We start from the raw sequence: 16,544 nt of genomic DNA on the forward strand, positions 1-16,544 counted from the left end.
GAAAAAAATATGAACTCTTCTATAACACAGACATCTGATACCATCATTCACTTTTAAAAATTTCTACCTTGAAGAATTCTAATTTCTTTGTAGAGTAAGTGTAGTTTGTCCCTGATTTTTACTGTACAGATTCTGTATGCATTAGTTTAGGATTAAATCCACAAAGGAGCCTACATCCCAGCTGACTCTCCATTCTACATGTTATATTGATCCCTTCTTTCCCCTTATGCAAAATCTCAATGTTTAGCAAACACATTGAGGTTTGGTTCTTCATGGCCTCTGGTTGCAGTGTTATTTAGCCTGCAGGTTATAGCTCACCCTCAAACTGCAGTATGAAATGGTGTCTAAGAGTACATCCTGCTGCATTATTTCACTCCTCATGACATGGTGAAATTGTGCCAAGGACAGTCTCTGAGCTCCACTCTTCACAGCTGTAAAAGTCTGTGCTGGTTTAAAGGTAAACCAGTCGGGGAAATGAACTCAACTCAAAAGAGAGATTATAAGTCAGAATAACAATTTAATAAAATAATACAATAAGTACAATTATACAGACAAACAATTGGTTTTAACCCACAAAACCCAAATATATAACCCAGCACCTTGGGGCATGAACAGAGTGGTGTTCTTTGGGCCCCCTGAGTCCAAAGGAAAAAGTGAGGGGGAAACCTGTTGGTGAGAGTGCTGTGGCAGTTTGGTCAAAAGTAGTGATTGCAGTCCGGTTGAGGGTGGTGGTCTCAGTCTGGTTGAGAGCAGTGAGCTGCAGTCTTCCTCTGGATCCCACAAGTGGTAAAAAGGTTCCAAAACTCCAAGTTTATATATTCTCCAGTTCAGGCAGGAATGCTCAGTCCTTCCCTCAAAGCAGGGAATTCCATAAAAGGGTATGAGGACAGGAACATCTTCCTATCTCGCAGGCCTCTACTGCTAACAATTTCTGGGAAATGGCATGGAAGGCTATAGAATACACAGTTTTGGGTTACACCCATACCATGATGAACTGGTCTCAGCTGTCCTAACTAGGACAAAGTCACACAGGAAAATGAAGGCCAGTTCCTTCCTAATCCAGAGGCCACTGGACCTTCAATGAGGGTTTGCCACTCAAGGGACCCTGACACTTAGGGTGGAGCTGAATCAGGTCCAGCAAGGAAAAAATGCAGAGACATATGGGTCTGTACAGAGAGAAAGGGCTTACAGGTACTTCCTTGACGGCTTCCTTCTTCTAGAGATACAGAAAACTCAACATGAGTCTCATCCCTCCCAGACTATTGCCAGCCCAAGCGTGAGGAAAATCTATAGAAGTGAGCTTGTGGCTGCCATTACAGCATGATGGTCATGGTCAGTGGCAGCTAATCTTAGCCTGACAAACAGCTGCAATTCTTGTAACTTTCATCTGGCTTTCTGAATAATTGTACAGATTTTTCTTGAAGTAATTAAAATAATAATTATATTATAAAAATACTTTACAAGATAATCTCCTCTTCAATTTCCTTTAATATTTTCTGGGGAATTACTATGGGTAACATAGAAAATAGGTAATTAAATTTCATTTCTATTACCATTTTGACAGCCTGAACTCTTTCACAGGGTGACAGATTTAATTTCTCACACATGGCTTATATTGTTTTAAAATGGAATAATAAGTGGCATGATATTGTTTCTTGCTGTGGCACCTAAACCATTATTTAGCAATATATCTGAAGTATTTCTTCTGAACTGATAGCCATTAAAATTTTTAAAGAAGAACCTCAGCAGGGGTAGATTGATACGGCATCACTGGAATCAGTTGTGCCGTGCTTATTCACACAAGCTCAGGATTTAACCTGTAGTATTGTTATCACATTTTTTTCCTCTTACCAAATTTCAGCATATTTTTCTTATTGATGGTCTGGAACAAGGCATGGAAAAAACCCTGTGAATTCATTATAAATCCAACCCTGCAACCCAGTGGGCTACACAAGGTGTGATGTGTCATTGTCAATTTGTGCTGAAGACAATGGCAGCAGAAGGTGCTCTGCCTCTTTCCAGCAGCACTCAGCAACTCATACGATTTAGGTTGCAGGAGCAAGCTTTGTTTACATAGCTGCCAAGGATATACTTACAGCTAATTCCAGAGACATCAATGTTAGAATAAGCCAGAGCAAAGAAAAGGGGGATAACTCTCATGAATTCCTCTTTCCAATACTAATTTGAAGGCTAATAAGGGTTACATAATACTGCTGCTTTCTGTTCAAAATCAAGTAGTTTAATTCACCTCTGAAATAACAGACCTGTATTAAAATCCTCAACTATGGATATAAATACTTGCTTTCTGTACAAGTTAATAGCTTTTCTGCAGGCAAGGGTAGAGGAAGTTTAAGAAGGTCATAATTTCCTACAAGCTATATTAAGAGAGGGTCACTTGGAGGTGCCACGCATCCCAAAATGAGTTGCAAAAGTTCATAGGAATCCCTTGATAATGGCATTGCCTGTTGTGCTTCCATGATGCTGAATTTTAGTTCTGTTTCCAGAAAGGAAGTTTCTGTCCTATTTGTTATAAAATAGATGTGAAAATACAGGTTAACACAGAGTAGAATATCTGATAGCTAATCTGAAAGGGAGCAACCTGCTACAGCAGAAAACAGGTAAATTCTAAAATAATTATATAGACTTAATAAATGAGTAAATCCAGCCCTTTACACTTGCTTTGCATTCTTTGGAACCATTCTACCAAAATCTTTTTGCCTCAGTTCCTGAAAAGAATTTTTGTGATAACACAATATGGACTTCAGCTTTTTGTTTATGGGACAGACAAGTTTATTTGTATACTAACCCACGCCTGCTAAGGTGAAGTAAAAGATCTATAATTTCTAACCCCTCAATTATTTCAGACACAGTGCCTGCAGCACTGGGAACTGTATTTCTGTACTCTGTATCCATTCCTCTGGCAGCCTTTAAGACACACCTCAAAAAGACCATATAGCAGTGCTAAGTAAAAGCAGAAATGAAGGCCAGCTAATGTTCTGCTGAAGCTGTTGCAATCTTTTCTCAACCTGGTAAAGCAAAAGGCAGTAGGTAAAGCAAAAGGCAGTAGGTAAAGAGGTTACAGATAGGGAAGCAGCTGAAAGGATGATATATCAAATGGAAGAATAACACTGTGTGGTTGGTTACAAAATTAAGGTATTTATCTCCTCTATAAAATAGTAATAACATCCATTGTCTCTGCTTAAATGTATCATTGAGAATTTGTCTTATGTGAGAAACTGCCTGTTCCTTCCTCAATAGAAGGTAAGAAAATTATTTAATATTTGACCAGAATTAGTGCAGCATTTTGGAAAATTTTGCATAGTCAGTGTGGACAAGGTGAGAAACATTTTGGGTAATGCTGGCAGAAATTCAGGAAGCAATTACTAAAAGATGTAGAGTGAATGTAGAAATATTCCAGAATGTGTAATTGCAACACTGGACCTCTGGCATTTTAAAGATCCCTGACGCACTTGCATAAAATCTACCAGGAGAGAATGAAAATTTGTACAAATTAGTAGTTAGCTTCATTTTGGAGATCAAATCAATCTCCAGCAGCATTGGTAGGTTAATCAATGCTATCTCACTAAAACTAAACCAGTTCTTGCCAGCAAGTGGCCTCTTCTGCCCACACTGGGGCTCAACATTGACTGTGGCAAATTGGACACGGAGCTAATCAGGTTTTTTAGCTCATAGTAGCATATTTACTTTGGCCACTTTGGCCTGAGGTTGTGCAGATGTCAAGTAAAAACAGCCATTTCCAAAACAGAAGAACTGCAACAGAACTTCTTGACTACCTCAGCTTGTCTCAGACAGCAGTGCTGCCTAGCTGGCCTCAGCAATTTACCACTACTGAGTTTGGGTGGATTTGTAGAGGGTTTTTCTTGTAACTGGCAGAGCATGTCACATTTATAATAAGCGTCTAGTACTAGAGGAGTTGGTGCTGAATGGCAAAAAAAAAATTTGAAAGAAAAATGGGGATGAAATGCATAAATGATGAAATAGATATCTTTGTCCTTTTATATTTGCTGAGTTATAAGAATGTATCTAGCCTAAACTATGATGAAGTTCCACTCTGAACCATTATTAAGAAGTCCAGAATATAAAAAAGTATGCTAATTATAAGCTACATTTTATAAAACATATGTAAAGTAGACATTTACCTTGAAAAGTCTGTAGAGACCAGAGTACCTACCAGAAGTTTATGACTTCCTTTCTTCGGAGCATTCAAACCCCAGGTACACATCTACAGGAAAGCAGAGTGAGAAATTCAAGCGCACAGTGAATCAATAGGAAGTAGGCAAGAAATTGCTGTGAAGTAACTAGGAGATAAGTGGATTAATCTCTCACAAAAGTTGGCAAGGTTTTTCCTGCTTGAGCTTTACTAGCTGAAATTTGAACTGAACATGGAGCCTCCTGTGGGGTGTTTAACCTCCTGCAATCCCATTTATCTCAGGGACTAAAACATTCAGTTTCTTCTAAAGGAAAATCAGTAGCCCCGAAGATTAGCTACATGCTTCCATGATTCATTAATTGTGGAGGAAACTATGTCAGTCTGATATTTAACTGATTTTTAAACATTATTATTATTTTTAAATACCGTCAAAGTAAACCTCAAAACAAAAAGGTCATTTGAACAGAGCAAGTAAAATCTAGGAAATATCAGAATTAAACATGGCTTTTTAATATGATTTTGCTGTTGTGTTTTGTGATTTTGTTTTATTCCTGAAGGAAGAATGTGATAAAATCAAAGCAAAATCACAAAGGATTACAACACAAATGTAAACTCTGACCCCGTGTTAGAAACCACAGTAGCTGTAACAGTAACTAATGTACAAAGAGTTATCATAGTTAAGAGCAAGTCTCTCTGACCAGTGTGACTGAGGAAGTTCACATACACATTCATACATGGAAGCCTGCCACACACTATATCCAGAGTCCTTGCTTCGAGGTGTCTGTTCACCTCCTCTGGTTAACTGGTTGGAGCATGGATAGCAACCAGAGATTGCTCTTTTTTTCATCCCTTGCAGATGTCCCAGTCCATTGAGGAGAAAAGTATTATACTCTTCTGAGCAACAAGTGCCTTTTGCTGAACAGAGTGCTTTTCTTCCTTCCAAGCTCATAGGACAATAAAGCTACAAAGCACAATCTGGATTTCTTTCTGAAAGCAGTGCAAGATACAGAGGAAAGAATTTACAGTGATTTTACACTCAGACCTTCTTTGTTTCTTTTTCCTTTTTTTCCCTTAAATTTGATGTGAAGTTCCTAGGAAATTATGTGCTTATGTTAATGTAACATTAAGCTTGATAAATCAAGTTCTCAAATGTCTGAAATGCAGAAGTCAGGCTGTAGGCTCAACCTTTACTCTGGCTCTTTGCCTCTTTCTTAAAATACAGTCTGTCTCTATGTTGTTATAAATTATTACTCAGACTACGTAGGAGTCAGTATAACACAAACTGGAATTTCCTACAAGGCTTTATAAATAGTAAACTCATGACAGAAAATGCTGTGCGGCTGGACTATATAAGGAAAGAAGCATTTTACTCACAAATGCTTCCGTATGTTCTTTCTTGTGTTTCAGTTTGGCATGATCATCTCTCTGCCATTATTCATGCAAGATTTTGGTTATCATAGGTATTGTGGAGGTGCTGTTCCTCACAGTGACACTGATATTCACGTGCAAATGAAAGTATTCATATGTGAACACAAGTATTCATTTTTTCCTGCCAATGCTGCTGGATACTGAAGATAAGCCTTCATGGCCTCAAAGGATAGAAGGTGAACACCCTGGAAGTAAAAAATTCTTTAAGGCCTCCTGCTTTCTAGATAGTCCCGACTGAACAGCTATCAGTAGTAGCAGGTCAGGAGTCTGTGCAAGGTTGGATTTGTCTAGGATCACCCCTATAGCCACAGTAAACACTGATTGTGTGATGGCAACCATCCTCAAGTGTGGGCAAGGAAGACAAGACTGATCAATATTCGCCTCATGGCCCCTTCTTTAGGCACCAGTCACTTCACATGCATCTGTCTTAGTCCTTTGCTGAGTAAAGCCCTTTAAGATCACCAGAGGAGGTATATGTTAAGGTAACTTCCCTGTCTGATCATCCAGGAACCACCATGACAGTCGCACTCACAGTACCTGAGTTGGGACAGAAGCCCACGGTGCTGGGTGTCATCGGCTCCTGCTGTGTCTGTAATTGTCCAGCCACCTGGCTGGTGCCACAGGTCCCTGTGCCCTTTGTTATGCAAAAGGTCCCAAGCAGAGCTCAATCTGGCACTGCAGTTTGCACACTGAGCTACCTGCACTGCATGTCTTCCCCCATGCATTTTATAAATGTTTCATGATGTTTCATAGGCACATGTACAGCAGTTTCATAAAAGGGTGGCATGTAGGGTTCCATCTTCTGTCAGAACCCCAGCCCAACATCCACACTGTTTTAACGATAAACAGCATTGATCCATTGATAAGAAGCCTCATTATAGACCGGGTGAGCTATAATCCTTAACTTCTCTCTCCTATCAGGAGCTCCCTGGGTCCAAGAAGTCCCATTCCTGCCCTGCACCCAGGTCAGCCCATTCACAGCAAATTACGCCTTGGTGGAAAATTTTCCTTGTGTCTGAAACACAGACAGAAAGAAGGAAGAGAGGAGAGGCTCAGATGTTTGTAGCAATCTGGTCTGTTTTGAACATAAAGCTATTGGAAGACAAAGAGAATTTGAGAAAGCTGTACTTTTATTTCTCAACATGTGAAAGAATATAGTACAAATGCCATTCTGGATATACCACATCTAAATATGAATGCACCATGTTAGAAAGAAGTCAACTGGTCAAGTTTTTTACCCTGGATAACCTCTAATGAGATTTATCAGACTTCCAACAGCAATTTTCATCACACAACTAAGCATGGTATTATTATATCTGTGATTGAGAACTCTAGAAATTTTGATAGCTTTCAGTCAGATACTTATCTCTGGACACAAAGAGAAATTTTACAATTGTACCACTGCAAAGTTGTCCAGTTTTAAATAAATTATTTCAACTTTAGTCAGAGATGTGTCTTGTACTGCTTTAAAACGAGTACTTGCTTCATGCATATTTTTGACTGGTCTCAGATTACTCTTCGGGAATTATTCTTACATCCTGTGCATAAAGATGTGTACTTCCCTTGAGGATATATTCAAGGTAAAATCTTACTCTAAGTGACATGCTTGCATTTACATTGGAGAGTAGGAGAGGTAAAGGCACCTTCAGGTGTTTGGTGGAGGTCACAAAGGCTGTTCCAGAATGGAAGCAGGGTATCCCTCTGGACCAGCCAGGGTGAGACCCAGTGAAGAACTGGTAGACCCTACTCCACCACCATCACACACTGGTGAAAGGAATGAAAGCATATGCATTGTGAGAGGAAAGGATGCTTCACTACAGAATTTATGTGTCACAAATTACTTTGTGCTCCTACTGTGTGCAGTGAGGACAAGCTCTCCACCAAGGCTCAATGTTTTGGGTACCTTTCACCATAGTCTTCATTTTGGGCATTACCCATGGCATGATTTAACCTAGTGTGAACAACTCCCTGGCAAATCAATTTTTTTACATATAATTTTTGACATATGTTATGTTTAAGTTCCTTCCATTAAATGCTATTCTTTACATCTTAAATTATTTCAGACAGTTTCCTTTAACATTAACTGGAATTAACATTTCCATTGTAATATATTGCAAGTGACATCTGTTGGACCAACTTTTCCCTCCAAGAATTATATGTCCTACCAGGCAGACAACCTCATAATTTTGTGGAATTATTATATTATGTTGTTCCCAAGCAAAATAAATGTATTCAGTTTTCCTATAGGCAGTGGCATTAAATAACAGTTACACAGCTCAGTCCTCTTCCTGCTAAATTTGGTGGCTAAACTCCCACTGACTTCATGGGAGCAGGATTTTATTTACTGTAACATTCACAGAAATTAAGGGTTAGCCTCTAAAAGTAGGGAAAGTTTGGCCACATAAGCCTCCAAAGGCCTAGATATTTAAAATATATCTGTTGCTGCTACTTATATGTCCATACACTTTCAGTATCCCTTTCACATGCTTTCATTAATTGCACAAAAATGTTTGTGAATACAGTCAAAACAACTGAAATAATTAATGCTTATTTTTAGGGGCAATTGCTAATTCCTTCCAATAGGAAGTAGAAATTTACCTACTTCTCTTTCTCCAGACAAGAAAACCAATCTTTCGAAGGTTAGCTGACAAAATAAAATCCAGAGAGGGGCTTTTGCACATTTAACCACACCTATATACAAACTTATAGCTCCCTTATCCAGCACCCTGCCCAGATCCAAAGGTGTCTAAATTTCCTAATCTCTTAAGCAATATTCTATGTTCTTCTGCTGGAAAAAAAATGTTTCCAGATGTATGATATCTGGTGTGCCTTTTTTTTTTTCTGAGATTATTGCCCCTTCCAGCCATGCCTCCAGCTTTCCCTGGTCAGGTCTGCCATTCCTCACTCCAAGAAATGAGCACTGCAAGAAGTTGCTTTACACAGAGGAGCACCTCACTAAGGAAATACTTAAGTCCTGACCCATGCTGAGAGGGTGAGGAAATTCTCACTCTCTAAATTACTTTAAACCCTTTTCAAGAAAGAGACTTCCATCAAAAGAGTGCCTCCAGGCTAATCCTTCCAGGTGGCCAGAGGACAGAGATACTGAACATAGGCAGAACATTTCAGGAGACTTTAAGACTGCATAAACTACTCCTTTCTGGAGAAATCCCAAGAGACAACAGACCTCCACAGCATGAGGCACTCCCTATTTTTTCAGGCTTTGAGGAAAGGGATGGTCATTTATTGCAGGCTCAAATGAACAGTAAATATCAATATTTCCTGCCTGACTCAGCTGCCCTATTTAGTGTATTGATCTGCCTATCTTCCAATTCCTATTCCTGCACACCAAGGGAGGAAAAACAAGCAGTTATTTATGGCAACTCACCCCAACCCTAGTCCCAGGGGCACAACAAGAATTCTTATTTCTTCCCCTTTCTTTGCATGGGTACAAAATGCAAGTCACATTGTCACTTGCTGCAGTCTGCTCAATGTTTAATAAAATATGAATGTAGAAACCTGGAAATGTTACTGAAAAAGGCACATGTAACTGAAAAAGTTACCTGCAGTCCTCCAGTTACCTTCTACCTATACTGCCAAATGAGGAAGACCACACAACCTCTCTCCTTCATCATAGCTGTAGCCTGCCCTGGTTGGTAGCAGTTACAAAAGAAGTGCAATCTCTTATCCCACCATGATTATCATTTACAGGAATAATGTCAGGAAAAGCATAAAAATCAACCAACCAACTGAAGAAAAAAAACCAAAAACCCAATAGATAATTTCTTTTTTTAGATTAAGATTAGATAATAATATTACTTTGCTCTCTTAAAATCTGAATTCTTTGTTACAACTGAGTAAACTGTAATACGTGTTTTTAAATGTCTGAAATGCCTTCTGCATCCAAACCAATATAGAATAATGCTAATAATTTTCTTGTAATACTAGAAGAAATACCCAAGGCAATAAAATGCTATGAAAAGATGCTTTCCTTATCGAATTTCATAAAAACTTGAAGGCTTAGTAGATTCTATTTCTTTTTTCAATAGATATTTAGATAAAATGAGGAAAATAGCCTTTTTTGGTACTTTCAGGTACAGCCTTTTCTTAGAATTCTAGGAATCTTTCACAGTACAGCAGATAAGAATTCTCGCCCTAAAAAAAATGCAGTGGCTTTGTAACTAAATAATGTTACCCCTCTGGTCAAAAAAATTCACTGCAGAAATTGTATTCAGTTATGAAAAGAAAAATTGGAGAGAAAAATTATCCCCTTTAACAATATTTTGTACTAGTTCTGTTCCAAAATTTTTAGCCAACACAAGAGAAGAAGCATAAAACAGACATGAAACAATAACAAAACCCTATGCATTATAATTAAAATAATAGAATCATGGAATGGACAGAGTTGGAAGCCAGAGGTGAGGCTGACAGGTCAGTAGTTCCCAGAGTCCTCCTTTCTACCCTTTCTGAAGGGTATAATATTTCCCCTTCTTCACTTACCTTGGACTTAACTTCAGAGCCACGACTTTTCAAAGATTATAGAGAGAGGTTTGGCAACTACATCAGCCAATTCACTCAGGACTCTGGGATGCATCTCATCAGATCCCACAGACTTATGTGCATTAAGGTTCCTCAGGTAGTCATGAACCTGATCTTCACTTATAGTGACTTTGCTCTCCTAGTCCCCATCCTGCTGTCCATCCACTCAAAAGGTGTGGGAAGAGAGATTGCCATTGAAGACTGAGGCAAAAAGTTGTTGAGTACCTCAGCCCTCTCCTCATCCACTGTTTATGAAGGAGGGTGCATACATCTTCTTCGACCTTCCTTTTCTCGTTAACGTAGCTGCAGAGACCATTCCAGTTATTCTTTGCATCCCTTGCCAGCTTCAGTTCCAGCTTCGCCTTGGCCTTCCTCACCTCATCCCAACACAGTCATATTTCATCTTCCCAGGTCAGCTGCCCTGGTTTCAACTGTCTATGTATTTGTTCCTTTCCCTTTTGTTTGACCAGTAGGTTCTTACACATATCGTAACAACTCAAAATTCAGACACAAAAATAAAATGAAGTCATTCAGCAGGAGAAAAAAAAAAAAAAAGAAGAAAGAAACAGAATAACTCAAAACTTTTAAAGATAATATATTTTGTTTTCTTTGATTTTATAGTAAAAAATCTATCTCCCTTTTGTTTACTCTTCCATAATATCCTAATAATGGTAAAATATACCAGGACACTTAAAACAGGAATTGGCTGTACTATGATAAGATCATTCAGATTTTGCAAAAGGCCAGTTACTCATGATATCAGTGTGACTAGAACTGCTTTTAGACATCACTTTGGATTTACCTTTGTGATCTTCTTAATTTTAAATAACAAGAGAAAAACTTAATGTCTTAAAAATGCCAGCTACTACTACAGATTTAGAGACTTATCATAAATGAAAACACAATAACTAAAAGGGGGGGCAGATTCAATGGTGGTAATAAAGCAGATGTTTCAAAATACATTGTTTTCCTTCGATTCAGGATGCAGAAATTCATTGACAAAGAAGAGCTAAAGAACCTATATTTCCCACTTTTCTCAATTATTGAAGCATCTCGAAAGTCAGGGGAGCTATGTGGATTTAAATTGTTGAGTCTTTAGCACTACTTTTTCTTCTCTTTTTGGTAACCATGCAAACAACACTTCTAGGTTAATTGAATGTAAAAAGATTCTTTACTCTTTCTGAGTCAGAAAATAACCTGAAACAGAGATCCAAAAGAACTCTTCACTTAGTCACAACATGCAGTACCTGTACAATACACATTTCAACAGCATTTATCAGATTTCAGTTAGTTTCTATGAGTGACAGCCAGTTATTCATTCATTTACTTTATCTTCTACACTCACCATTAAAAAAAAGATAGAAATCAACGCCTCCATATTTGCAGTGGGACCTGGTAATTGATATCTCACACTGTGGTAGCTCTGCCTTAGAACTATTTTGTCCAAATAATAATTCTTCTATAAAATTTGTGTACTTGGTATACCACCTTCAACTGCTTAAAAAAATGAGGAATGCAGCATTGATCCTAGCTTCTCTACTTTCAGGAAACTTCTACAAATTTACTCAGAAACTGCAGGAAGGTATTTCCCTGGAAGGCCACAGATTTTGGGAGCTTCAAACAATTTGTGGGAAGGTGATCCACACAGGATTTTACACAGGACAGTGTCACTGTTTCTGTACTTAAAATGGTTTCGGGCCCTTCCCTCCAGTCTGCATTCCTTCAGATGAAAAGAAACAGAATGAGGTTTGACCAAGCAGGAGGAGTCCCAAAGCCTGCATCAATCAGCTAAGCTCTATTGAAGTCAATGAGCCAGTTTATCCTGGCTGAACTATGGGCCCCTAATCTCTATAAAAGAATTCATCTACACATTTGGTACAATAAAACCCAACAAAGCTGTGAAATTTCCATTTCCAAGTTGGATACGTCTGTGGAGGTTGGTCATGGATGGAAGCAGCCCTGATTTCAGTGCCAGCAGGGGAAGGAGGGATCCCCTCTGGTGCTGGGCATTATCACATGAAAGGTAGAATGTGGTGCCCTGGGAAGTATTAATCTAGAGTGCAGTGCCTCTTTTTTCCTCTGCTAGAGCCAGGCCTGGATGTGTATAAACAAACAAGCCAGCACAGTGCCAGGTATCAGCTAAGCTTTCCACCAAATACAAGCTTTCACATACTTATTTATGCAGCATCTGCAGTGCATTTAAAGGTCTGTATGGATTACCTTGACTTGATATCACCTGGAAAGTTCTATTAACCACAAGTGCTTAACCTGCAAGTCATTCCTTCAGCTAATGAAAAACGTTAACTTGCATAAAGGTGCCTCTCAACTCACTTTCCTGCATCCTCTGTTTAGAGGAACGTCTTGGGAGTTCTTGTATTTCCCTTTCCTAATATAAATTTTACAAGTGTGAAAGAACATCTGATGAAAGTGCTTTTGTTATATTGACTCTAGAAAAGATACAATTGATTACAGGCCTATTTGCCTATTGCTAGTTCTGCTCACAGAGGTGACAAAGGAACAAAAAAAAAAACCAACAAAAAAACAGACAAAAAAAGCTACATTTATTCTCCATTTGTCTGTGTTCTCATTTACACCAGGCTAATTTCAAACCATATGTGTATTTCACATTGTGCCAGCATAAATGACTACACAGCTGCAGAGCAATACAAAGTCTGCCCTAAAACCAGGGATGTTCAGATCATCCGTGAGCACTGTTACCCAGGAGACCAGTTTATGCAGTGAGCTTAGAGGAGATGACTGGAAGGGAAGTCTCACCTTGAGTTAATGATGCATCATACAACAGATTTTAAAAATGAAGATTGCAGAGCAATAAGTGACTATACAAGAGTCCCATTGTGCAGGCAACCAAACAGACAGAAGTGTGTATAAATGGGCATACTACTTCAAACATTAGGATCATACGAGTGGGAATAACCTCAGATAATCTACCTCCTCTAGGGCAGAGTGCCAGAGGGTTTTTTTTAATTTATTTTCCAAAAAAGCCACCCTTGTATAGCTTGTCACATCAGCACAGTTTCACTGAATGGACTAGAGTGTGACATAAACAGCTGAATCACGCAAGTTGCAAGGACTGAAAGCCTGTTGGAAAGGGAAAGGAAGGAGTAATAAGTGGTATAATCCACTAAATGCTTTAAAATCCAGAAGCAAAGGGCCACTGGGAGTGAAAGGTGGAAAGGTGCCTGTATTTGCTTGTGCCTGAGAGTTGCTATGGAGGTGGTGAGCTGAGAAAAAGTGGTTCCTTGGGAGGAGGTGGGCAGTAACGGCTAAACCAGGTCCTTCCATGGGGATGGCACTGGGTTCAGTGGTGTTTAATGTGGATCACTCCACCAACATCCAACTCTGCATCAGACAGGAACATCAGAGGGATGGTGGACAGTGGGTGATGGTCAGACACCAGTCTGGCTACTGGGGGTTGCTGCTCTAGGTAAACCACAACCTGTCTTGGGACCACACAGGTAAGTGGCATCTCGCTCCTTCACCAGTTTGACCTGTTTTGGTCATATAATTTAACACTTTACCCCTCAATCCAAGTATGGACCAGTGAACAAGTCCTTCCTCTTCATGTTCCAGTTAAGAAGGTCTGTATTTTCTTGCCTCTTTTACAGTGAATATCTATTCTCAGAGACCATCTAGAAATTCTCTAAAGAAAATCACATTGTCTTTCTTGAATGCTTTCCCTTTGACTTATTTTGCTGTTCTTTGCTTTTATGACTGCTACCTTCTTTCCTTTATTTGTACTGCATACCATATCAGTATTTCAGCTCATTTTCTTCTACTTTCTTTGTACTTTCTTTTGCCCATTCCCTCAGTAAATGTCATTTCCAAGAACTGTGATTTTTGGGTCCTGAATCTCCTATCTTTTCCTTCAGTGTTCAGAGTTGCAATAGTTTTTATTTCTTTTTTCCAACTCTCTTTACTTTTTGCTTAATTAGACTGTTCTTTTTCTCTTATGCTTTCATTGCCCTAACAGTTCCTTAACATACCTCTCCTTTGCTCCACAGACTTTATTTTTTGTATCTGTGCTGAACTAAAACAGGGGATAAAGTCAAAGTTACCTTCCACCACTTCAAGTCCTTCTTGACATGCTTTACTTTTAACCCCTTTTCATCTAATTATGCAGTCCTATCCTACATTTCTTACTGAATCTAATAACTCTTTTTTTCACAAATTTTGCTTTACCCTCTTTCACCTCCATTCTCTCATTTCTTCAAAAGATATTGCCTTAATGTACAAGTTATCAAAGCCACAAGTTCTAAAACCAGTATCACCTCTTAAAATATTTTAATCAAGCAGTTGTGATGGGAAAAACCTTTTAATTTCTATTTCAATATAAATTGAATTCAAGTAACGTCATCTTGTGAATTAAATTCTAACAGGTGTGTTAATTCAATATAAGACAAAATAGTATTTTGAGATATCCTTTCATTTTCTTATAAAAAAGGTGCTTCAGTCATTCAGGTTCACAGGATTATGAATTGACAATTGACACCGAGGAGAAGCATGTTTGTTCTACTTTGGACTTTTTTAAGCAAAACTCTAAAGATTCCCCTGGGATTGTTGGACTTGAGATTGAATGAGAAGTTAAAATTTATTTTACTTGTTCCTAAGACCCAGCAGAAGACAAACACTCTTCATATCTGTCACTGTTTTTCAGAGGAACCTTTGTCTTGAGCCTGGCCTAACAAGTGGTCATTTCCCTTGCCCAGACAGTGCACTGTGACCTGAGACTGAGATTCCAAGTCTGGTAATGACTCCTCCTGAAGCACAGGCTCTTTTCACTGCAGTCCAAGCAGCAGTTACACACTTTAAGCACAGCAAAGAACTTCTAAGGGGCAACCTCACCATCAAACATCCCAAAGCCTAGTTTTTTTGAAAACCGATGATAAATCAGGTGGGATCTTCTGAACATCAACCTAGGTAGCCATTCCCTGGGGTTTTTGATAAAGCAGAAATGCTTGAACTTTATCTAGCTCCATCCATCCTGCCACATTTGTCTTCCCTCATGCTGGGTTAAATCCCATGGGCAAACCAGTAGCAGAGTAGTGTGGCATTAGATATGGGCTTTGGAATCCCAGTCAGGGTGGGCTTGCCCACCAAACCTCTGGGCCAGGGCCTTCAAGAGTCTATGGAGTTGCACATGGACTGAAAAGTGTCTGGTGGTGCTTAAGGGTTGTCTTTAGGAACCTAAGTTGGTATGTAGGTACAGGCAGCCCATATGTGGAATATTTCACAAAAATGGCCTGTTTTTCAGGATGATAAAGGGTACTTGACAAAGTACAACTTAAGTACCTTCAACTTTTGATGATATCCACAACAAGACTCTCAAAGTAAAACATTTCTGGTCATCAGCACCTTTAAGTAGGACTTTTAACAATTAATATTTTGTCATGTTTCCAGAAGACAAACTGTTTGCTTTCTGTTTAACGAGTGCCAATTCTGATACTGCTGACGGTTTTTTTCCAAGAAGTTATGAACACCCACCTAAAATCTGAGGATGCTGTTGTTTTCAGAAGGCAATGTTTCTGAGGGAAATGAGGTTTGTTTTTTTCTACTGACCTACTTTGCTCAAAAGAAAATAAGTATTGTAGGTGTTTTAGTGCCATAAGTAAAGTTCTGAAAAATTAACATTGATACTGAACATTTCCATCTCTTAAAAGTTTAGATTTTCAACCACAAGAAAAAAAACTTGTTTTCAGGATAACAATGCAGGCTGACAATTTTTTTTGCTGTAGATTCTCTGAGATAATTTCTTCTGAAAATAAGGCACACATTGGAAAAGAGGACAGACAGATTAATTTTTCAGTATTTACCAAGTAATTGAGTGTTTTCTCAGTGTTTTGAAAAGTCAAGTAGTTTATGGTTGGATTTTGCTATTCATTGACTTCGGGATTAACTGATCTCTCATATGTGGTATTTCTCAGGTTCTTATGACTTTTGTATAGTTTGTATTGATTTACTATATATGTAATCAAAATTTCTCATGTCACGTATTTTTGCTATCTGATAGTTTCAGCAAGAAGTAGACTCATTGTTAACCTCTCTCCTTAAAATGCAGCCCTCCCTTCCACTGGCAATAGTAATGTTATAAAATAACAGTGATTAGTCTCTGTCACTGTAAAGCACTTTACCCATTTTTGCCAATCCAACCTTGGTTTCCATGGAAACAGAAGACAGTAACACAGCAGACAGAACTTTTTTTTTTCCTTTTTTTTGGATGTCAGTTGCCTTCAAAGTTCATTCACAAAGCCATCCTTCCTCCATATTTTTTCCTTAAACCTATAGATTTTAGGATTCAGGAAGATTCAGTCATCTGGGGTTTTCATTTTGCTACGGATGGCTTTAAAGAAAATTTGTGGCCAGCAAAATTTGACAGGATGATAGACTTGGA

At 38.6% G+C, this 16,544-nt stretch overlaps 1 long non-coding RNA gene across 1 annotated transcript; it reads right to left on the reverse strand.

Annotated features, from left to right (window-relative positions):
* Positions 1-497: 497 nt before the first annotated feature.
* LOC127469259 (uncharacterized) lies at positions 498-10,674 on the reverse strand. The gene is made up of 3 exons (XR_007903909.1): positions 10,097-10,674; positions 4,193-4,243; positions 498-1,216 (listed from the first exon to the last, which is right to left on the reverse strand). It is a non-coding gene; the product is annotated as an uncharacterized LOC127469259 (long non-coding RNA).
* Positions 10,675-16,544: the final 5,870 nt, after the last annotated feature.

Source organism: Manacus candei, unplaced genomic scaffold, assembly GCF_025592945.1.
Source record: "Manacus candei isolate 608988 ecotype Guabito, Panama unplaced genomic scaffold, ASM2559294v1 h1tg000017l, whole genome shotgun sequence".
Lineage (NCBI taxonomy): Eukaryota > Metazoa > Chordata > Aves > Passeriformes > Pipridae > Manacus > Manacus candei.